At 55.5% G+C, this 23,326-nt stretch overlaps 1 pseudogene; it reads right to left on the reverse strand.

The window, feature by feature from the left end:
* Positions 1–18,538, reverse strand: part of LOC129785685 (hydrocephalus-inducing protein homolog) — an 80,571-nt pseudogene extending 62,033 nt beyond the window's left edge.
* Positions 18,539–23,326: the final 4,788 nt, after the last annotated feature.

A 23,326-nucleotide genomic window follows, 5' to 3' on the forward strand; every position in this document is an offset into this window, starting at 1 on the left:
ACCCTGCTGCACGGTTCTGCCCTCTGGGGCACCACCAGCACACAGACAGCACACAGGCATTTTCCTAGCACATAGAGAGCAACCCCTGAGCGCCAAATCTCAAAGTCTGAAGCAGGTGATTTGGACTGGTGGGCAGCTTCACGGATCAACAACAACCCCACATGAGGCTTGGAAAAAATGGAGGCTCACTCTGCACCACCCACCCGAGCCTGGTAACCCGTGGCCAAGGCAGTCCTGAACTCTCCAAACGCCCTTGGAACCCAGCAATGTCCTGGGGCAGCGAGTTCCAGGAGCCAACTTCACAGTGCAGACAAGCATTTTGGTCACCATGTCCCTTAGAAGGGGAGCACGTGTGGCTCAGACCTTCAGCAAAAGCCACCCAGAACATCTGAGGGTGCTGAGGAACAGCCTGAAAATAGAAAAGCAATTTTACAACACAGGTAAGAGCAGGAAGTATATAGTACAGCACTTCTGTAGTTGCATGATTACAGAGCCTCTATGCGGAATATATTTTGCTGTCAGCTGGATTTTTATGGGGCAGACAACTTCAGGCTACCATGCAGTGTAACTCAGTATGATTCAGAGGAATGTGGGAAACTGGCACGAAAAACTTGAGACGGAGCACAACGTTGCTTTTCTCCAGGACATCGCCAAAAGCCAACCAATTCAGAATATAACACCCTCGCAGGATTATCCTCTCTGTCTTTCTGTATTTAAAACATACCAAAGATTTTCCTGGAGCTTATCTCACTTTTACACCCATGCTCTCCAGTGGTTGAGCTCTAACTAGCTTCAAAACTACACTGTTTGGGGAAAAAAACCACAGTTCACACATTGCCTCCCCCTTCACAGGGCACGTAAATCCCAAGGTGCAGCTTTACACAGTACAAGTTTATTATCATTTACTGGGAATGGCAGAAATGTTAATGAAGATGATCTTTTCCACTTGAGGAAGCATGAATAGAGCAAATTAACTGTTTGCCTGTTGGCTGGTACTTGGCAAAGATAAACATTTTGAAGTGCTGCATGGATAATGGAGCAGGTGAAGCCAAAGACTCAGTGGGAATGAAGCAGAGAGTAGGAAGAGAGAAAGTGAGGACTGAGGCACATTTTAATCAGGGACGAGGATACCTACAGCAAAGACTGCCCAAAATTCAGCGCAGATCACACCAGTGGCATCCCCCGGGTGCAGGCACACATGCTGCATCTTATCAATGTTCCCAAGTTAAATGCCAGACCAGGAATGGTGCAGTACTCTCCCGGAATAACTGAGGGAGCACACCCGCATCCTTCCTTGCCAAAGGGTCTTCCATTTTCACCCATATCCCTGTCACAACCTGTTATCTCAGGAGATACTTGGACTTGCTGTTCTTCCACCTGCAATATGCCTCGACAGCTTTTTTTTGTTGTCCACCTGTTTGCCCTCCCCAACAGGGAAATTTGGAAAGGAGGCGAATTCACCGTCTCTTGTGCACACTTCCATCTTCCCATCCCACCCTGCCCTCAGGCATACCCCTTCTTCTTCATTACAGAAGAGTATCCTTAATTACACCCCTCTTTCTGACCTGTCTCTACTGCCCGTGCACTTACTGCTATGTATCAAGAGAAACCCCTGCGTGTATGAAAGTGCGCAGGGAGAGAACACCAAGCTCAGCTCCTTTCCTCCCTCCTGCCTTTTCCCACCAGCTTGCCCTTGGCACATGCCTCATTCCAGCAAACGTTTCCCCAGCTGAAGTTCAAAAGGTCCCAATTTCCCTCCTGACAGTGGAACAAAACTGCTGACATTTTTCAACTTTTCCATTCTCAACTTTCTTGGGAAGTCTCAAAATGATCGTTCTTTTCAAGTAAAGGTGGAGACCTTTGAGGGCACTTTACTCCAAACAGGCCGTGGCTCTCCAAAGGGGAAGCAGAGCATCACCTTGTCTCAGGAAAACCTGAGCAGAACCCAATTAAGCTTAGCAGGAGCCTGAAGGGGCACCTAAAGGCCTCCCGCTGCTGCTGCTAAATCAGCCTGCTTCCACTGCTGTTTCAAAACACCTTTCCTGAAGCGCTGTTACCACTAATTATAACTTACTCCAGCATAAAGTGGAGAAGACCCCACCCCGAGCTCTGACAGCCCGTTCAGCTCTCTGTGCAGCTCACCCAGAGGCAGAGGGGCCCTGTGGAAACTGAGATTAACCACGGAGCCACCAGGACGCGGTGCACACTCGAGGGAAAGCACGAGGGCAGGGAAGAACTGTACAGCCCCCAACATTCCCACCCGTGCAGGGCTTCCACGGGGAAAGGTGCTGACCAGAAAAGCTCCTTTCAGCTAGGTACCACCAACACACAGCCAAAACCAGGGGGAGAAACCTCAGCATGGCAAGATTTCCACCGTCTTGCAAAATAAAGGCGGTGAGACGTTTTATTCTGGATGCGCTGTGCTGCAGCAGGCGACTGGCTGTGCTGTGCACCGCACGGATGACACTGCTCTCCAGTTCCAGCACAGGGTTAAACTTCCACATCCCAGCACTTACCTTGTCCACGTTCCTCAGAATCAGTGGCACTTCATAGACCTCATCGGGGACGTAGCTCTGAAATACCACCTCTGATGGGAAAGGCCGGAACAAGCTCTGTTCCAGGGCAACTGCCGAGAACTGGAGATGCAAAAGAGAGCAGAGAGATTCAGCCGCGGGGAGAAAGACTCATCGGTGAGAGAATACAACACTGGCCTCCAGTGAAGGACAGTCCCTTGGTGAGTACGCCTGCCCAGCTCACGCTAGGGGAACAGAAGCTCACCCACCTGTGTTCTGAGCAGATCAAAAGTTTCTGGGCCACACTAGAGCAGGCTCAAGCGAGCAGCTCTTTTGGCAGGTGTTTCTCCGGGTCGCCTTCTCCAACAGGCAAGGCAGCACTTACCTCCGGCAGAGCCCTGGGCTAACACGGTCACACAGCTCCAGAGCACTCACTGCAAGAGCTGTAAGCACTCGTGGAGCAAGGGAAAGCCAAGAATTTACAGGAGACCCCATGGGAAACAATTTGGGGATCATCTTTACATTGAGACACAGAGACCGAGCCCAACACATCCTCAAATCTCTTTTTTGACACACAGCCCAGAAACCAGGAAGAAGAGAAGACAGGCCAGAAAGGAACACCGCCGTTAAGAAAGCGACAGATGAGGTGGTAAGTTCCAGGTACTTTCCCAGCATCACTGGGCAATCTGAGTAAAGCTGGACTTGGCATCTCCTTTTCCCACGAGCTTTCAATGGATGCTTCATTATATTCTATTATTGCCATTTTCTTTAATACCACTACAGAAGCAGGTCTGAAAACATACAGAAACAGCAAATGCTTACAGCGCCGAGGCGTTACTTTGAGAAAACTCCTCCCTGCTCTGCCTCCCCCCTTCCAGCTGAACTCTTCACACTCACAAGACACAGGCACGTCTCCTGCTTCTCCACAGGAGTCAGGGTCGTGCTGAAGCCAGCGGCCACAGCACACGGCCAGTTCTGTGTGCGCTCGTCCGAGGCGTTCCCAACCTCACGCGCTGTCTAGGGCAATCCTTAACCAATTTGCTACAGGTCTCTCGCTGGCAGTTTTCCACTCAACAGCCTACCTCAGTCATCTACCCCTTTGGAACGTGTGTTATACTAAGCAGATCTGTAAGAAAAGCAGCTTTAAACACACGTGTAAATAAACATTGATCCAGATAAAGCACACCCACTCCCCTCTGCCCAGGGCCATTCCCCTGTGTACCTGGCAGCCTGAAAAATCTAACACCCTGTACGGGTCCCACTCGTTGTTCCAACCCAAAGCATTCATGCAATTGCTTTAGCTACACCTTGAGTAGTTACCGTAGGCCCTCAGCCCTCAAAGGCCAACGCTGCCACCACTGAGGGCATCCTATGACCCCAAGTGTTCGACAGAGACTACACCAAACCAAGGGCTGGCTATTTCAGCAGGAAGGTGGGAAATTGCAAGCTTGCATCCTTGTGGCCCGCCCCAGCCTTCCCCCAGTATCATGCTTTAGCCGCAGTAGCTCACCTCCAGCAAAAGCCACCAACTTCAACAGAGGTTGTTTATATGGGCTTAGCGCAGGTCAGGACTTCAACATCTCACTGGGGAAAAATGTTTTACCTTTCCCCCAGCAGAAGGAACTCCACACCAGCAGCAGTCTGAAACAACAACAGGACTTAGTCACCAAGGCATTTAGATAAGCTGGAGGCAAGCCTGTCACAAGCACGCGCTCTCTTCAAACGTCACATCAAACAGCAAGGAAAAGGGCAAGAAAAGGCTACCTTACGATGGGAGGCTTCGCTCATGTCTAGAATCTGGATAATCTGGGGTCGCCGCATCTCCCGAGTGCTGGCCAGCCTCTGCTTGGTGGTAAGAGACATCTCCTTCAGGAGGGCAGAGGGAGTCAGCTGAAATGCAAAACACCAGCAAGAGCTACAGAACTGCCTTTATTCAGAAAGGCTTTTCTCCTTCAAGAGCCACCGATGAATAATTTGTGATCATAGCCGCTAGGATAGTCCTGGAAGTCCCATAATTACCTGTTGAAATATTTACCATTAGTAAATTAATGATAGAGAGTGCAATACACATGCTCCAAACAAGTAGCTTTGTCCCGTTAGCTTCTCCTTCGTGATTTGATGTGACATGTTGGGGGTTTTGCTCTTCGGGCATTTGTTTCCTTTCCAGTTTGGCCGGAGTGAGCCAGTGACCTTTGAAAAAGGTTGGGAGGAGTTACCAGAAATCCCTTAACTCCACCCTTGCACAACGCTCACAACCACCACACATGTGGAGATGTCACTGCTGGGTGAGTCAGGAAAGCAGAAAATCAGTGTTGTGCCAAGACTGAGGTGGAGAGGAATGGCTCCAAGTTTTAGTTATCTCTTTTGAATTAGCACTTGTTTTCTCTGTTTGGGCCTCCGAGACCCCTCCACAGAAGTATGCAAAGGTATCTCCTCGACAGAGCTTCAGCACCAGGTCATCTTCAGCCAAGTGAGCTCTGGTCAGCAAAGGGCTGTCTGAGGATGGGGAGGAGGAATTGCCCTGACTCCGCTGCTGTCTGCAGCGCTGGATCTGTGCTCCACACAGGATACGGGACAGAACAGCTGTTTTGGAACCTGTTCCATCTGGGACCAGCCATACCTCTCGAAACCTTCAAGCAGAGTTTGAGCAGCCCACCACGTGCCCAGCTGCCTGGAGGGCAGGTATGGTCAGAGCAGCGCTGGCAAGCATCCCGAGGTGACAAAACGTTACTGCCCACACAAAGGGGGCGGAGAGAAGCACACGCTCACGCTTCAGCTATTCCGGTGCAATGCCCGGCACGTTCATTTAAATGGCTCCAGTGGCACATCCAGACACAACTCTGGACTTCCCCTGAAGCAGCACACAGTCCATCCCCTAGCGCACCATGGTCACCACCTCCGACAGAAGCATGGCAGCAGAGAGACGGGGAGGTGGTGTCCAGCTTCACAGTGCTGCCAGACAACAGGAGGGGCAGGTAGAGGAAGGACGCGGGGGCAGTTTCCAGCCTTACACAGCTCCTACCTGGCCGCAGCAGGTACTTACAGTTGCAGGCTTCTCTGTCCCTCTGGCTAGCTTCGGCTTACGAGGCACTACCACTTGGCTCGGGAATCTACCAGCCATCCTGGAGGACCCCGTGAACCAGCGGGGCTTTCCAGTGGCCATGCCTCAGCTGACCTGCAAGGAACAGCAACGGGACTTGGAAAACCCAGCATCCCCTTCCATGGCAGACCCAAAGGAGACAGCTGTGTCTCCGGGCTGTGGCTCCTTCATAACTGGAGGGCAGCCGGCATCCCCACCCTGTTTCATAACTAGACCCTATTTCAGTGGCAGAGTTAAGACTGATAGAAGTAAAAGCCCAGAACAAACACTCCAAAACAGCCTTTTGCTGTGGGCGCAGTCCCACAAGCCACAAACACACATCAAAGACTGCTGCCACTTCTCATCTTCTCCCCCTCTTCCATGTATTTTGGAACTATTTGCTGGAATTATTATCCAAATCTCTATTAATACCCAAACTGTCCTTTATTACTCTTTAAAAGTTTTTTGGTGGGAACAATGTCACTTCACTGCTTCATTTTGCAAAAACAGCTGACCCGATGTGACTTTGTGCCTGACCCTACTAAGTGCTCAGACTATTATGAACAACCTTAAACCCAGGGATCGCTGCTGCCCCAAGCATCAAAATCAGACTGCTCTCCTACTTTGCAAACCAAACGCCCATCCTTTGTGCAAGGAGCTTGGTGATGTTTTTAACTAAGGGACCATAGAGTTCAATACTCTGATTAACAACTATGGTTTCTCAAAGCTAATTTGGTTAGGTTACAAAACTTATCCAGCAAATATGACTCCTTCCAGGCATGAAATTACCATGCCCAAGAGCCTTTCTCCATGGAGAATGAGGGCCTTATTTTTCACTTACTAACACCCAAACTCTAGGCTCCCTACAGGCATGAAAAGCTGTAGCAGCAGAAATAAAAGCATGAAACCATTAAAGTCGCATGAGCAATTAGCTCAAATAGAAATACAACAGATGTGACAGCTTGGCCACTTCAGGCTATCCTAATGGCAGTTCCTCTCAAGCATCCTTATCCTGCAGGCAGCACGGCTTGACAGGTCCATGGGCCATCCTTCTTCTATCACCAGCCTGCTGACAACCTCCCCATCTGTCTCTCAAAAAGTGGGTGTGCAAGAAAGGGAAAGAAAACACCCCCAGAAAGTGGGTCTCAAGCACCGACAAAAGTCAAAGGTGAGTATGTACAGCATTTACTAAGCACTACTTTGGACGAGAAATCGTTTCCCCTCCCTTTCTGGCTAACTGGACCAAGGAACAGATGGATGTCCCCACCTCTTTTTTTTTCTGGGACTTGAAAGACCAGTGGCCTCAAACCCAGCTCTACCCTAAAATTATTTTACATCCTGACAATAAGTAAAAAATCACAGATCCTACCCCCTCCTGCTTCCTCCTGTTCCACATCATTTTTCTTCATGTGGACTTGCTGTACACAGCTAGACACCATTCTATGCAAAGACCACCATTCCCTTCCCCTCAAGTTTGACCCACATCCTGCAAACGAGGCAATACTTTCAGCTCATTACTCCCGAAACAGCTACAGCATTGCGCATGTTCACGGTACCAGGCCCTTCATAGTTTCAGGGAACAACAGGGTTGCCATTTCCTTTTGTCCTTGCCGGGAACATGAGAGAACAGCACGGTCCTACGGACACAAGGGCATGCTGCAGCTGGAGCTCGGATTGAAAGCCAGAAATAACTATTCGTTAAGAGAGAAATCTAATGGGGATGATACAACACTAATCTGGGTATCAGTGCTTTATTACTGGGTCTTGAGAGTAACTGGATTATTTGTTTCAATTTTCTAACTATAATTTCACTTCACTTGAAACTAATCCTGCTCATCATGCCCACACCAGTTATTTCCAGAGGGCTTCCAGTCTGCATGCCCCCATACCAGTCCAGCAGCTTCCCCTACCCTCTAGCCCCAGAGTTAGGCACTTCCACAGCCCCACTTCCCTGGAGCCTGCAGGGACCAGCCTCCTGCATTAGGAGGAAAGCAGCAGAACTAAGAAAGCAGCCACATTCTCCTGCGGGGGCAGGACAAAACAGCAACCGCAACACAGCCCACCTCCAGCCACCACCCCTGGCTGCTGCACGGGGAGCTCCATCTTCCCCACCTCAGAGAGCCCTTCACCCCCCCCAGAAATTAAGGACAGACTGCAACTGCCCCTCTGCTCCAGGCTCAGGGCACAGACGCCTCGGGCACCTCGACTGTGGGTTCAGAGCATGAACGCCCCAACCCTGGGCAGGGGAACCAGCTGCGCCAGGACACAACAGCTACCATCACCTCAGAAAAGCAATGAGGAAATATACCCAGGGCTGGGGTACAATTCCTGACGTGTCTCAGGAAACCCACATGTGCCAGAGCAGGGTGCCAAGCTCCAGCCTCCTCCCCCACGCTCCCTTTACTCCAGTACCTACTATTACGTACTGCTCTGCTTTTGTGCTGTGCCTCACATGGCTGCCAGGGCAGGGTGAGAAGCAGCAAGAGAATTCCTGCCTGGCACCTTCTCCAGGGGAGCAGCGCTGCACTTTGCCAAGGTGAGGTTTTTTGGCTCTGCATGATTTCAAATGTGAGGGGTCTGTTTTCTCACCACAGAAAGCAGGGAGCAGAAATATTGTGCTGTACCTCACATGGCTGCCAGAGCACGGTGAGAAACAGCAAAACAATTCCTTCCTAGCATCTTCTCCAGGGGAGCAGCGCTGCGCCTTCCCAAGGTGATTTTTTTGTTCTGTGAATGATTCCAAGTATGAGAGGTCAAATTTCTCAGAACAGAATGCATGGAGCAGAACTTTTGTGCTGTTCCTCTCATGGCTGCCAGGGCACGGTGGGAAACAGCAAGAGAATTCCTACCTGGGATCTTCTCACCATGTCCTTGCAGCCACGTCAGGCACAGCAGAAAAGTTTGGCACCCTTCTCTCTGTGGTGAGAAACTGGACGCCTTTACATTGCCAATCATGCAGAGCCCCAAAGAGTCACCTTGGCAAAGTGCTGCACTGTCCCCCTGGAGAAGGTGCCAGGCAGGAATTCTCTTGCTGCTTCTCACCCTGCCCTGGCAGCCATGTGAGGCACAGCACAAAAGTTCTGCTCCCTGCTTCCTGTGGTGAGCAAAACTGACCCTTCAAAGCTGCAACCGTTAAGAGCCCAAAAAAGGCACCTTGGGAAAGTGCAGCACTCCTCCCATAAAGAAGGTACCAGGACAAAATTTTCTTGCTGTTCTCACCCTGCCCTGGCAGCCATGCGAGGCACAGCACAAAAGTTCTGCTCCCTGCTTTCTGTGGTGAGAAAATGGAACCAAAGTTTGTGCACTCCTGTAGAGCCAAAAGAAAAAAATATATCTTGGGAAAGTGCAGCACAGCTCCCCTGGAGAAGGTGCCAGGCAGGAATTCTCTTGCTGCTTCTCGCCCTGCCCTGGCAGCCATGTGAGGCACAGCACAAAAGTTCTGCTCCCTGCTTCCTGTGGTGAGAAAACTGACCTCTTCTCATTGGCAATCATGCACAGAAAAAAAATAATCACCTTAAAGCGCAGCGCTGCTTACCTGGAGAAGATGCCAGGCAGGAATTCTCTTGCTGCTTCTCACCCTGCCCTGGCAGCCATGTGAGGCACAGCACAAAAGTTCTGATCTCTGCTTCCTGTGGTGATAAAATTGATCCTTCAGAGTTGCAATGGTTAAAAGCCCAAAAAATCACCTTGGGAAAGTACAGCACTCCTCCCATAAAGAAGGTACCAGGAAAAAATTCTCTTGCTGTTCTCTACCCTGCACTTGCAGCCATGTGAGGAACAGCACAAAAGTTCTTCTCCCTGCTTTCTGTGATGAGGAAATGGACCCAAAGTTTTTGCACTCATGCAGAGCCAAAAGAAAAAATATATCTTGGGAAAGTGCAGCACAGCTCCCCTGGAGAAGGTGCCAGGCAGGAATTCTCTTGCTGCTTCTCACCCTGCCCTGGCAGCCACGTGAGGCACAGCACAAGAGCTCTGCTCCCTGCTTTCAGTGGTAAGAAATTTGACCCAAGCATTTTGCACTCATGCAGAACCAGAGCTGACCTCAGCAAAGTGCAGCGCTGCTCCCCTGGAGAAGGTGTCAGGCAGGAATTCTCTTGCTGCTTCTCACCCTGCCCGGGCAGCCATGTGAGGCACAGCAGAAAAGTGCTGCTCCCTGCTTTCTGTGGTGAGAACATTGACCCTTCAGAGTTGCAGTCGTTAAGAGCCAATAAAAATCATCTTGGGAACGTGCAGCCCTGCCCCCCTGGAGAACATGCCAGAAAGGAATTCTCTTGCTGCTTCTCACCCTGCCCTGGCAGCCATGTGAGTCAGCACAAAAGTTCTGCTCCCTGCTTTCTGTGGTGAGAAAATTGACCAAAATCTTCTGCACTCATGCAGAACCAGAGCTCACCTCAGCAAAGTGCAGCGCTGCTCCCCTGGAGAAGGTGCCAGGCAGGAATTCTCTTGCTGCTTCTCACCCTGCCCTGGCAGCCATGTGAAGCACAGCACAAAAGAGCTGCTCCCTGCTTTCTAAAGTCAGCAAAATTGACTGTCCACCATTGCACTGATGTAGAGATAAGACTTTCTTACTCAAAAGCAAAACCCAAGAAACCACGTACCCCTGGGAACCCCCTTGTCCTTCCGTGTGGCTGGTGACTTCCCATGGCTCTTCCACAAGGCAGGACAGATAACCACGAATTTGGAAGCCCACGTTAGTTCAAGTACACTGAGTCCTCTGACAGTCACTACTTAGGGGCCAGCGGTCCTCTCACCCCTCCACAGATCTGCCTGTTAGTCCTCTAGCAGTCATTCCCCATGGAGGGACCACAAGTCCTCCACACCTACCCACCAGCTCACCAGAAATGAGTCAGACCACGCCAGAAGTGACACTGCCTGACCTGCAGGAGATCTATTAGACCAGTATCGATGGTTTCAAGACAGAAAAAACACCACCATCCACCAGCACAGCAGAAAAACCACCAGAAGAAACTTCGTACACAAACCAAAGGCACCCATCCGTACTGTACAAAGGAAAAAAAAGCTGAAAAAGGCACTCTCCACAAAAGAAACCACCACACAGATCACAAGATAAGATAAAAATGCCATAACCCCAGGAACGCAGGGCCAACAAACACAGATTCTGTCCATAACAATAACACACTTTGACACTAACTCGCTTGACCTCTGGCATACCATAACCTTGTTGCCACCAAACCCCAGCACACTGTAGCCCTAAGGCAACACAAAATGGAACACAAAGTCCCTGGAGATCTCCGCCAGGGCTTTCAGGTGCTCCCTGACCTCAAGTATCACAACCTTCAAGAGAGAACAAGATGGAGGCACCAGGACAACACCGCCATGCGTCTTCACACCCTGGAAAAGGGCCTGAGATAAACGCTCCTGGGCAGAGAGGCTGAGGCACTCGGAGGCTTTGAGCCAGCCCTCCACCACCACAGGGCTTCAGCTCATCATTTCTGTGTCAGAGCCACCAGGCAGGTGGCCCCATCCTCCCTGAGAGACCGCTCAGGGCACCTGTACCCAGCTCCAGGGGGCTGGACACACAGCCTCGGATCCATGGGGGGAGGGGTGCTTTAATCCTGGGAGCAGGATTTCTGACAGTGCCCCTGAGGAGGAAAGCCTCCTCAGGCCTGGAAGCCTGAGAGACATCCCCGCGCTGCTCCACATGTCACCAAAAGCAGGGGCTGAGGAAGGCTGCTTTGGGGCCCGTCGAGGGAACCAGCTCCCCTGGGCTGCTCTGCGGCCACCGGCTGCCGTTGCTGTCGCGCGGGTCTCAGTGCTGCTCTGCAGTCGGCCGTCACCTCCCCGCGGGACACTCCCCAGCGCAGCACACGTCTGCACTGGCTCTCCCTGGGGACAAAGATCACAAGCGAGGGATGGGCTTGGCTTTGCCCCCAGTCCCAGGCTGCCCCCAGAGAGACCTGCCACCCCCCGCCCCAGCTGTGCGATGTGGGCACCACGTACAGCTGCAGCTGTGGGTCAGGGCAGCTGTGGGCAGGGGGCAGGCCCCGTGGCGGTGCCCCCGGCGCTGGCAGCAGGCAGAGCTGGGGAGAGCGAGGGGCAGCCCAGGGCAGCCGGCAGCCGGCGGCGGGGCCCGGCAGGGTGCAGCACCCTCAGCAATGCCCGGCTCCTTGCGCCTCGGCCCCAGGGCTGCAGCGCAGGGCTGGCCCCAGCCGGGGCTGGGCTGGGAACAGCCAGGCAGGGCCCCTGGCAGCCCGGCACGCACCTGCTCCCTGCGTGGGGCGGCCTGGTCCTTTGCAATCGACCCCGTGGCACCCAGAGAAGAGCCCTGCCCTGAGCCTGAGCCATCGCTGCAGGGATGAGGCCTTCCTCGGCGTCCGTCCCTCAAATCCCTCCCTCCGGCCCCCACGGTCCGTCCCTAAAACACTTCCCCTCGCCCCCGGTCCCTGCTGGCCCTGAAGGCTGGCCACAGCACTTGGTTTCAAGCCTGAGCTGGTCATGTCATGGCTGTTCTGGAATGTGGTACAGTGAAAGGAGAGATAGAAATGGCAAATTTTTCCCCCCAGGGCGGTCAAATGCTGGCAGAGGTTGCCCAAGGAGGTTGTGCAGTCTCTGTCCTTGGAGATCTTCAAAGGCCAAGGGCACACAGTTCTCAGCAACCTGCTCGAGGCGAGCGTGCTGGAGCAGAGGGCTTGGCCCAGAGACCTCCACGGGTCCCTTCCAACCCCCCCTCCTGTGTGGCTCTGTGCTTTGCTTTTCCTCCTAAAGCCCCTCAGCTCAGCCCCGATGCCCGCTGGAAAGGGTGCTGGAGCAAGGGACCATCCCAATCTCCTCCCCGAGGGTCCACCCCAGCACAAGCGCTCCCCACTCCACAAGACCCTATGGCAGACACAGTCAGGAGAGGGAAAAGATTCTTTTATTGTCAACAGCAGCTGCAGGGGCCCAGGAGTCACAGCGGTTCAGCCGGTGAAAATCAGTCGGCACCTGCAACGACAGAGTCAGAAAGCTCTGATAAGCCCCCAGAGGCAGGAAGAGGCAGGATTTGGTTCCCCCCTCTTTGGGGGACGCTGTTTCCGAGGAATTCCTCATGGCCCAGAAGGGACAGCTCTTGCTGGCCTCCACTCGAGGCCGGCTCCGGTGCCTTCTCCCCAGGGGTGATGTCCCTAGGGAGCTGTGCGTGCGCAGGGATGCTGACAGTGCCCCTGTGCCGCGCAGCAGGGCTCGACGGGGAGCCCCCGGGGAGCTGCCGTGGGGCTCATCCCAAACCCTGCTCAGCACCAGCCCTCGCCGGCCCTTGCCAGCCAGCTGGGCTGACTTAGGGCCGTGTTCAGGGCTGGGAAAGATGGGCAGCAGCGCGTGGTACGCACCTGGCCTTCCTGACGTGCTGCAGCTTCCTGCATTTTCTCAGGTTTGGGTCCCCAAAATCGCTTCCTCTCTTCTCCTTTTTATTTGTGCTTGGCTGTCCCTCTCCTCTGCCCAGGCTTCTTTTCTCTTCCTTTTCCTTGACTTTTCCTTCTCCTGGTGGGAGCCTGCAAACCTTTCCATCCCACAGCGTGATGAGATGGGGAAAGCCCCAAGCCCCTGCAGCGAGCTCTCAGGTCAGGCAAGGGGAGCTCTTCCTACCTGGTTTCCTGGGGCAGGCTGGTCAGTTGTGGCAGGCGTGCCAGGGACTCTGCCGTGCCCTCGGGGGTGCCTGGAGGCAAATCTGGAGGTGCCTAAACCAGAAACTTGGGAGGTAACGGGTGGCAAGTGACAGCCTGGGGTAGTGAGGGCCTGACTGCCAAATTGCTGTATGAGCTCTACAGAGGAGATGCTGCTTTGCATCGTGCACATTTTGCACAGTCCAGGCAACGCAGCCTAGACTTGATGAAGCTGCGACGGAGTAGGATTTGAGCAAAAGCCCTCTCAAGGTGGCAGCTACTCCTTTCTGTCCTTTTGTGGGTATTTTGTAGGTATGTTTTGTTTGATGAAGCAGATCACACTTAATGAAGTGCATTCCAGAAACAGCCTTTCCAGTTTTCCTTAGCACGCACCACTCTGGGGGGAGAGGAGGAACCCCAAAGGCACAAGAGAGCGGCTGCCAGGAGGAGGCCCAGCGGCTGCTTGGCCTCCTGGGAAATTACTGTCCCACCTGAGACATGTTGCCCCAGCGTCTGTGGAGCTGCCGTACCTCTGCCGCTTTGGGCCCTGCCCCTGTGTCTCCCCCAGCTCCGCTGTCGATGTCCAGCACAGAGGCGGCTGCATCCAGAAAGGCTTTTGCCGGACGCTGGGTCTCTGCTGTGCCTGCAGGGCCACTTTGCTCTTCGCACCGCAGCTCTGGAAAGCAAAAGCACGTGCAGCAGCGCGACTTCTTGGAAGTCAAGAACACCTAAGCAAAGCCCAGCCGAGCCCTACACCACTTGTCTCGTCAGCGTTGAGGTTTCTGGCATCCCAAGCCCCAGTGTCTGTGACAAGCCTCAGTCCCGCCTCCTACCTGTGCCCCTGTCCATGGGTGCTGGCACCTCCTCGGCTGATGGAGGGGAGAGGCCGGCCACCTCCTCCCCAAAGATGTCCCCGCAGTTTTCAATGAGGAACTCCACCAGCACGTTCACCTGCAGACATCAAAGCCTTGGTCTCAAGCCAGGTGCCTGCAGACGTGTCAAGCAGCCTTTCCCACTGCTGACCCTTCGCCTGCGCAGGCGGCTGCGGCTGGGGGTTGCTCTTCCAGGCACCCAGCCCACCAGCACTGGCCCAAGGGAGGAGGCAGCCAGGGACCTCGCAACAGCCAAGCTCCGATGGGCCGGGAAGGCAGCACTGGCTGCTGGGTAGGGCGTACCTTCTCGGTCACCGCCAGCATGGCCTGCAGCGGGAGCAGGTCCTCGTTGGGTGGGCTCAGCAGGTTGGGCCCGACGCAGATGGCCAGGTTGCTGCAGCTCATTCTGCTGGTGGCTGCGTTGTGGCCGATGTGCTGCAGCAGGGCCATCAGCCGCTTCAGGAGGAGGAGGTTGGCCGCAGGCAACTTGTTGGCCACCCTGAGGGAAGAGGAAGACAAGGCTGATGAAGCAGAGGGTGCCCACAGCCGTCCCCGCAGCTGGCCCCAGGCGGGTGGGAGCCAGCGGCCATGTTGCACAGCTTTGCAGCTGCCCGAAAAGACAGCTTTCTGAGGAGCCCGTGCCTTTGCAGGCAGGTCCCAGAACTCTCCCGGTCCCTGCTCACCAGGCAGGCTGCTGCCCACACTTACGCTTTCAGCTCCTCCACCTTGGCCTGCTTGCTGGCCCTCTCCATGGCTGCCATCCAGTCCTCGTAGAGGTCGACGACGAGGAGCTTGGTGGGGATGCTTCGCAGGAAGTCCTGCAATGCCAAGGGCTGCAGGTGAGCCTTTGAACGCTGCAGGCCAGCCAGGAGCTCCTCCAGCTGCACGTCAGAAGTGCTCACCTTCAAGATGACGGCCAGCAGCAGCGCAGGCTGGCTTCCTACATCGATGTCCTTGCCGCGGTCCAGGGCCTCGCGCAGCTGCCGAAGTTCTGTCCCACCGGCAGCTCTGCGGAATATCCCCTCCGTTGCTGGTCCTTGCTGGTGCAGGACAGCCAGCAGCTCCTGCAGGAGAGGCAGGAGGCCACTTGCTTGGCTGAAGAACCAAGCGGTGGCAAGGACCAGAGCTCTGCCCCAGACGTGGTTGCCTAAGCGCCACAAAGGGTCTGGGACCAGAAGCAGGTTCTGGGGGTGCAGAGCCCAGTGCCCTGTCCCCGCAGCTGCTGGGGACACGCAGGCCCTCTCCAGAGCAGCCAGAGGGATGGCTGGGGACCCCGTCTGTCCAGGCTGGCTTACCTGGATGGGCCGGGGCAGCATGTTGTCCTCCCCACAGAGGGCTGCCAGGGGCTGCCCAAAGAGCGCCCTGCTGCAGCTGGAGCCCGCCTGCCCTGGCGCCTGGGCAGCGGCCGGGGTGCGCCGCAGGGCAAAGGGCCAGGGCAGCCCCATCCTCCTCCTGCTGGTGCTGCTCCCGCTGCTGCTCCCTCCTGCTGCAGAGGAAAACAGAGTAAGACACCACCAATGGAGACCCCAGGCCAGCGGTCCCAGCGCCTGCCCTGCCCTGCGCTGCCCTGCCGGCAGCACGGTGCTGTGTGGTGCGGCAGGATGGGCAGGGAGGCAGCAGCTGGAACCGCGGCTGTGGCTCGGAGGTGTTGACTTAGAGGCTCTTGAGAGCCATCGTGCCACGGGGTCAGCCTGTGCCAGCCTTCGCCCTGCCCTCCTGCAAGCTGCGGGCAGCAGCAGAGGCTCCGTGTCCCCGCAGAAGCATATCCAGCAGGCACTGCCCAGCAGTTGTCCTTGTCCGTCCAGGTGACATCCTTCCGTGGGCTGCCCAACCTGCATGGCGACACTCGGGACAAGTGAGCACAGCATTGCAGGAGGTTGCCTTGCTTTCCCAAACTCACCTGGTGCGGGGCAAAGTCCCCCTGCGTTTGCAGATGGGGCCGTCGCAGGCCCTTGCTTGGGATGAGCCTGCAAGAACCAAGAATCGGGCTGTGCTTGGAGAGCAGCCCCGCAGCAGAAAGGGCCACCAGCAGCCTGAGCGTGGCAGAGCTGGGACCCTCTGCCCTCCCGGGCTCTCTTCCCCATGTGGCAGGGTTCCTCCCAGTGTCACCAGTCAGAACGTGCTGGCGTGCTGCTGGCTTCCCAAAACTCTCTGCTCCCTGAGTGGCACCATCAGACCCTCTGTCCCTCCCGCACAAGGTCACCCCAATCCCTGCGCATCCCGGCGCAGCCAGAGGCAGGTGCAAGGCAGCCATTCTCACCTCTGCCTGTGCCTCCATCAGCCTCTCCAGGCTCCTGGTGCGCAGTGTCCTCCACTGGGCAGGAGAGAAGGAGGGGAAGAAGGTGAGCAGCCATGGCTCTGCTGCTCGGCTGCAGGAGCAGTGCTTGGGGACAGGGCCAGAGCAGAGAGACACTCACGGCGTGGCGGCGGCTCAGCTCCTTCTCCAGGAGCTTGATGGATGTCAGATGGGTGACGCGGGCTCCCGTGCGTCCTTCTGGTGTCCTGTGCACCGGGAAGGGAGAGGGAGAGAGCTGGGTGAGCCCCAAGCCGTCTCTTGTCTCTTGTCAGGCAGCTGTGCCCGAGAGCTGCTCCCAGCCACGGGGGCACCTTCCCCAGCTGGGGGCTGTGTTCCCCCGTCCATCCAGCTTCTCCTGGAGCATCCCCCCGGCTTACCCCAGCAGCGTGGCCACCCACAGCTCCTTCAGTGCCTGGGATCTGCAGATAGAGAGGAGAGAGAGCGTCAGGCCCTGCTGCCCCCAGCCCTGGGCAAAGGTGGGTGCCTGCACAGCCCTGTGCTGTGGGGCAGGACAGAGGCGCTGTCCAAGCCCTGGGTCGCTCTGTCCTGCCTGAGCGGCTGCATTTGCCCTTCCCTTCTGGGGACCAAAAGGTGACCAGGGGATGCAGGATGGGGAAACATCCCACATCCCTCCCTCCCTGCCAGCGAGCTGCCTGCTCCCTGCCCAGCTCTGCACGCAAGGCAGAGGCCTGTGTTCATGGGATGGCGTGGGCACGGCTGGGAACCTCTGCTGCCCGACCACGACTCACCCAAAAGTGGCGATGCAGGAGCCGGTGGGCCAGGCGAGGATGACAGAGGTGCTGTCCTCATCGGTGCCTTCCTCCTCCTCCTGTCCATCCTGCCCCGCAGCCTCCTTCCCGCTGCTGAGCACCCACAGCTGGTCCAGCGCCAGGCGGAGCTGTGGGCGCAGGCTGGTGCCATGTCTGCAGAGAGCAGAGGCGGGCACTGAGCTGGAGGGGGGCTCCTTGGGCTGGGTCCCCACGCGCAGAGCCCTGTCCCCCACCTGCCCTTGGGACGGACATTGGTGCCTCCAGCACCGAGGGGCCGGGGCCTGGGGCTGGTGCCAGGGTGTCCCTGGGCCGGGGCTGGGGGCAAGGATCTGGGCTCTGAGGGTCTTACCGCAACTTGGCGACCACCAGTTCCTCGTGGAGGAGCAGAAGGCGCCTCTCGCTCCTCTTGCGGCCCCGGGTCAGCCGCACGTCCGCGCTCAGCACCGGCTCGGCGTCGCTGAGAGCCTCCCTGCAGAGCAGAGAGCGGCGGGCATGAGCAACGCCAGTGCTGCGTGGCCCAGCTGTGCCCGCGTGTCCCCGAGCCCGGGGGGAGCCCACCTGGAGCCGCAGCAGCAGCTGGCCTGGCCCATCCTGCCCGGGAGAGGAGGGCCCTGGCCGTGCAGCGAGGAGGGGGCCCAGCCGGCGACGGCGAGGCTGGGAAGCGGGGTGCTGGTGCTGTGGCAGCGCTGCTGGGCCAGAGGCTGCCTCCTGCCAGCGCCGCTGCGTGCCAGCACGGCTCTGCCCTGCTGCCTGTGGTGGCCGTGGGCTCCCCGTGACCAACGGTCTGAGCCCAACGGAAAGTGGGCGGGGCCTGCGGGGCGGGGCTGGGGCCCTCTCCAGTATGGCCGGGCCTGCCTCGCCCCGGGGAGCCCCGCGCAGGACAGGGCAGGGGGCAAGGGCCACCTCCCTGCGCCTGCGGCCAGCGCTTTGCCCTGGGGTTTGGGCAGGGCCCTGCTCGATAAAAGAAGCCGTTTTTCCTAGAGGTGACCGTTGTGGCCTGAGGCAGACTCCTCTTGGTGGAGGCCGGCCTAGCGGTCGGAAGGCCTCTGGCACACAGGCCGTGCCAGGCCTCAGGCCCCAAGGCGCTGGAACTGGAGCAGGCCCAGCAGGAGGAAAAACTTCCATTTTTACCAAAAGACGGGGGGACTAGCAGCAGTCAAGAGCCGCTCGTGTCCTGCCAGGCGCCACAGGGAAATGAAATGTGTGGTGAGCTTCGGCAGGAATTGTGGTGCCCCTGGAGCACCACCCTTGCTTGGGAAGGCTTTATTCCACCTGGGTGCTAAGGCTTCACCCTTGGCAATCAGGGCTGGGTGAGCGCCACACAGGAGCCCCTGCCCTGTTAGCCATGACCTTCACCCAGCCGGTGGCCGACACGGCCAGGGGCGAGTCTGTGGGGTAGGCCGTGACCATGGCAAAGAAGGGGAAAAGTAGTCAGCTTTTGATGGCCCGTGTCTCGTTTCACTGTTGACCCTAAGCAATGCCTTGCTTCAAATAGAAGTGATTCAGAGAGTTACACACCCGCCCTGTTCAGGAAAAATGCAGGAAATCAGAGACATCTAGAAAATTCTCTTGTGGCTGTTGTACACTGCAGCAAGAAGCAGCGTGGGTCCAGTGGCTAATGCTGGAAGGGGAATTCAGCACTTCTGGGAAAGGGAGATAAAGGCACTCTTGTGGGCCAGGCTGGGATTGGAGAGCCTGGGTGGGTGTCTGGGGTCCCAGCTTTCCCGCAGTGCTGACTGTGGTGCGTGCTGCTTGTTCTTCCCTGCAACGCCGGTTGCATCCACCTGCTGGGGCTGTGCTTGGGAAGGGCTCCGGGGGTGAGCAAGCCCATGGGAGAGGCCTGGGGAGAAGCTCTTCTCCAGAGATCTACCAGAAACTGTCCAGAGCATCCGAGAGGATGCTCTGTATGACAAGGGAAGGTGCCCGTTGGTCCAATGTATGAGAGCCTGCAGGGCTCCCATCAGGGTCCTTTGACCTACCCATCCTCCAGCCAGCAATCCAGGTGCTGGGGGGTCCCATGTAGGTCTCCTGAGGTACCCTTTAGCCCCGGGCAAGGTGTCGTGCCTCAGTGTGTGCTTGCAGGGCATGTTTCCTTCCTGCTGACAAGGGCGGAATTGCAGTTAAATGCCCCTGGGCGATCCCGAGCCAAGCAAACTTTTTTCTATGGGTCACACTGCTTTGCAGTCCATGTGTGTGGTTCAGCTCCTGCATGGGAGCTGAGGACACGAGGTGACCTAGCTCGGAAGCTGGCCACTCTTGCTCCAGGCAACTCCAGTTGCTTGCGTTTTCCTTCAGCTTCCCCAGCCTGATCATCTCCACTGTCACCTCCTCCCTGTCCTACAAGAAGTATCCCTATCCCAGCCATTAGGACAGTGGCACAGCACTCAGAATCCAGATCACTGGTAGAGAAGAAGGACAGAGGAAAAGAGAAGTTCTCCTTTGAAAGAAATCCTTCTTTGTCCTCCTTTAGCTACTAGTGGATGAAAAAAAGGGGGACAGAATTTCAGGCCAGCCACAGCACTGGCTTTCAAGCCTGAGCTTGTCATCTCATGGCTGTTCTGGAATGCGGTACAGTGAAAGGAGAGATAGAAATGGCAAATTTTCCCCCTCGGGGCGATCAAATGCTGGCAGAGGTTGCCCAAGGAGGTTGTGCAGTCTCTGTCCTTGGGGATCTTCAAAGGCCAAGGGCACACAGTTCTCAGCAACCTGCTCGAGGCGAGCGTGCTGGAGCAGAGGGCTTGGCCCAGAGGACCTCCACGGGTCCCTTCCAACCCCACCCTCCTGTGTGGCTCTGTGCTTTGCTTTTGCCCTGGCGGAGATCTTCAGGGGCTTTGTGCTCCGTTTTGTGTTGCCTTAGGGCTACGATGTGCTGTGGTTTGGGGGCAACAAGGTCAAGTATGTCAGAGGTCAAGCGAGTTAGTGTCAAAGTGTGTTACTGTTATGGACAGAATCTGTGTTTGTTGGCCCTGTGTTCCTGGGGTTATGGCATTTTTATCTTATCTTGTGATCTGTGTGGTGGGTTTTTTTTGCGGAGAGTGCCTTTTTCAGCTGTTTTGCCTTTGTGGGGTTTGGATGGGTGCCTTTGGTTTGTGTATGATGTTTCTTCTGGTTGTTTTTCTGCTGTGCTGGTGGATGGTGGTGGGCTTTTCTGTCTTGAAACCATCGTTACTGGCCTAATAGATCTCCTGCAGGTCAGGCAGTGTCACTTCTGGCGTGGTCTGACTCATTTCTGGTGAGCTGGTAGGTAGGTGTGGAGGACTTGTGGTCCCTCCATGGAGAATGACTGCTAGAGGACTAACAGGCAGATCTGTGGAGGGGTGAGAGGACCGCTGGCCCCTAAGTAGTGACTGTCAGAGGACTCAGTGTACTTGAACTAACGTGGGCTTCCAAATTCGTGGTTATCTGTCCTGCCTTGTGGAAGAGCCATGGGAAGTCACCAGCCACACGGAAGGACAAGGGGGTTCCCAAGGCTACGTGGCTTCTTGGGTTTTGCTTTTGAGTAAGAAAGTCTTGTCTCTACATGAGTACAACTGTGGACAGTCAATTTTGCTGACTTTAGAAAGCAGGGAGTAGCACTTTTGTGCTGTGCCTCACATGGCTGCCAGGGCAGGGTGAGAAACAGCAAGAGAATTCCTTCCTGGCACCTTCTCCAGGGGAGCCGTGCTGCACTTGTCAAGGTGAGGGGTTTTTTGGCTCTATATGATTGAAAATGTGAGGGGTTAATTTTCAGATCACAGAAATTAGGGAGCAGAACATTTGTGCTGTGCCTCACATGGCTGCAAGGACAGAGTGAGAAGCAGCAAGAGAATTCCTGCCTGGCATCTTCTCCAGGGGAACTGTGCTGCACTTTACCCATAGTGAGGGTTTTTTTGGCTCTTCATGATTGCAAATGTGAGAGGTCAGTTTTGTCACCACAGAAAGCAGGGAGCAGAACTTTTGTGCTGCGCCTCACATGGCTGCCCAGGCACGGTGAGAAACAGCAAGAGAATTCCTTTCTGGCATGTTCTCCAGGGGGGCAGGGCTGCACTTTCCCAAGATGATTTTTATTGGCTCTTAACGACTGCAACTCTGAAGGGTCAATGTTCTCACCACAGAAAGCAGGGAGCAGCACTTTTCTGCTGTGCCTCACATGGCTGCGCGGGGACGGTGAGAAACAGCAAGAGAATTCCTTCATGACACCTTCTCCAGGGGAGCTGTGCTGCACTTTGACAGGGTGAGCTCTGGTTCTGCATGAGTGCACAAGGTTTTGGTCAATGTTCTCACCACAGAAAGCAGGGAGCAGAACTCTTGTGCTGTGCCTCACATGGCTGCCCGGGCACGGTGAGAAGCAGCAAGAGAATTCCTGCCTGGCACCTTCTCCAGGGAGCACTGCTGCACTTTGTCAAGGTGAGTTTTTTGGGCTGTGCATTATTGCCACTGAAAAGAGGTCAGTTTTCTCAGCACAGAAAGCAGGGAGCAGCACATTTGTGCTGTGCCTCACATGGCTGCCAGGGCAGAGTGAGAAGCAGCAAGAGAATTCCTGCCTGGCACCCTCTCCAGGGGAGCAGCCCTGCACTTTCCCAAGCCATGTTTTTTGCTTCTGTATGAGTTCTAAAGTGCTGTGTCAATTTTCTCACCACAGAAAGCAGGGAGCAGTACCCTTGCGCTGTGCCTCACATGGCTACCATGCACGGTGGGAAGCAGCAAGAGAATTCCTTCCTGGCACCTTCTCCAGGGGAATTTCCCAGTTCCCGAGAGACTCCTGGCACCAGCTGCAAGGGGGCTCCCAGCCGAAGGGAATTGGGGTGGGAATTGGTGATGTCTCCTTTCCTTAGGCATGTTAACACTTTGGAATAACAATTGGATGCTTCGCTTCTGTTGCTCTTTTATCATATTGCTCACAGTAACTGCTACTGGTTCCTTTTATCATATTGCATGCTATTTTCTTTTATTGTAATATAAGAAACTGCGTTTGATATATTCCATCATTTGATAGATTTGATAGATTTGATTATATTTGATGTAGAGTTCAGCTTTGCTGTGTATCCAGTCAGTCAGCAAAACATAATTTGGCGTAGTCGGCATCGTATGAAGTAAAACTCTCTCTATTTAAGAAAAAAAAATGTTCCTCGACTTGCTATTGGCAGGTGGGAACCATTGCCTTACGGTGTTTGGGCCAGAGTGGTCTGGTGGTGCTGGGCAGTTGGGCCGTGCCAGGGACAGAGGGACGGGGGCAGGGGAGGGGGCGGGGGGGAAGGGGTTTAGGGACGGACGGGTGGGAATGGATGAAGGTGTTTAGGGATGGAGCGGGGTGTGTGGGGGTGGGGCAAGGATGTGTGTTTGTGGGAGTGGGTGTGGGGGGGGTGGGGGTTGGGGGGAGGTGGGTGTGTGTGTATTGATACACCGGGGGTGGGGGCGTGGGGGGGGTTGAGGGTGTGTGCGTTATTTAGAGAACAGATTGGGGGGCCTGGGGGAAGGGTTTTAGGGACGGACGGGGGGTTAATGGAGGCCTTTAGGGAAGAACTGGGGGCCTGGGGGAAGGATTTTAGGGACGGGCCGAGGGTGGGGGAGGGCTGGACCAGGGTCTGGGGGAAAAGGTTTTAGGGACAGGGCGGGGAGGTGGAGGTGGGGGATGATTTCAGGAACAGCCAGGGTGGAGGAGGGGGTCAAGGGAAGTCTTTCAGGGTTGTTTGGGGGGAAGGATTTTAGGGACGGATGTGGTGTCTGGGCGGACGTTTGATGCCACCGTATAGATTCCACTGTATATACGTTTCTGTCCAGGGATTCTGTTAAGGGAAGGCTGCTGGCTCGGCAAAGGGACAAGATGTCTGAGCTCCCCAGTTACCACACTGATTTGGTGTTTAGCTCTACGTTAAACACACCTGCGCACAAAGGTTAGGCCAAGCTGACTCTCTAAAGCTGTTAGAAGTGACAAATTAAGGGACTTTGCATCCAGGGAGTCAGCCTTGGGAAGGATGGGGAATAAAGAATGGATGGGGAAAAGAACTCCATTCTCTTCAGTGATGCAGAAAGAGCCTCTGGGTGAGGACGTTGTGGCCACAGGAGGAGACAAGCCGATAGAGTGCTGCAATCCGCAGAATGTTGGTTGGAAGTCGGGCAGAGGTAATTGTTGTGGGGGGAGATCACGACCTCTGACTCAGATAGCCCCCCGAGAGAGGGCAAGGCCCCGCTTGGGGAGCATGGGGAGCTAGTAAAAAA

The sequence above is a fragment of the Falco peregrinus genome, chromosome 14 (assembly GCF_023634155.1).
Source record: "Falco peregrinus isolate bFalPer1 chromosome 14, bFalPer1.pri, whole genome shotgun sequence".
Lineage (NCBI taxonomy): Eukaryota > Metazoa > Chordata > Aves > Falconiformes > Falconidae > Falco > Falco peregrinus.